Source organism: Condylura cristata, unplaced genomic scaffold (genome assembly GCF_000260355.1).
Source record: "Condylura cristata isolate star-nosed mole 26May11 unplaced genomic scaffold, ConCri1.0 scaffold00066, whole genome shotgun sequence".
NCBI lineage: Eukaryota > Metazoa > Chordata > Mammalia > Eulipotyphla > Talpidae > Condylura > Condylura cristata.
In genome coordinates this window covers 645,944-646,411 of record NW_004567167.1, presented here as the reverse complement: position 1 = coordinate 646,411, position 468 = coordinate 645,944, and the positions used below count along the sequence as shown (strand labels likewise).

Sequence of the window (468 nt, the reverse complement as noted above, 5' to 3'; positions counted from 1 at the left end):
TGGGCCCCAGTAGGGGGGGCGTTTTGGGGGGGGATCCCCCATGAGCAGTGCGGGCTCCCCTGTGAACGGTTCCTTTTCCGTACGTCCTCAGTGGCCAGGGGGAACCGCGATCCACGGAGGGATCCCCGGACAGGGAGCAGAGTCTGCTGTGCGGAAAGGGGGTTCACTAGGAGAGGAGGGGTCCCCCACGATGGGGCCCCCCTGTGGGCAGCGTCGTCCGTGCCGCGGTTCCCTTTGAGTGACGACGGTCTGTGGGAAGAGAGTACCCTGTGAGGAGAGCGGGGTTCCCAGTGGGCAAGCGGTCCCCCCGAAGGAGGGAGGGACCCCTGTGGGGACACGTCCCGCGTGAGGAGAACGGGACCCCCTGTGGGGGGAGGGGACCTTTTAGGGGAAGTGAGCGCTGTGGCGAGGTCCCCGGTGGGGACGGCCCCCTGGGCGCTCCTGGCGGCGGAGCGGCTGCCCGGCCGC

The 468-nt window shown here is 69.9% G+C and overlaps 1 protein-coding gene across 1 annotated transcript in view; it reads right to left on the bottom strand.

Annotated features, from left to right (window-relative positions):
* The window catches only part of TRIM28 (tripartite motif containing 28), a 14,644-nt gene that overhangs the window by 5,780 nt on the left and 8,396 nt on the right, over positions 1-468 (bottom strand). The window lies entirely within an intron of this gene.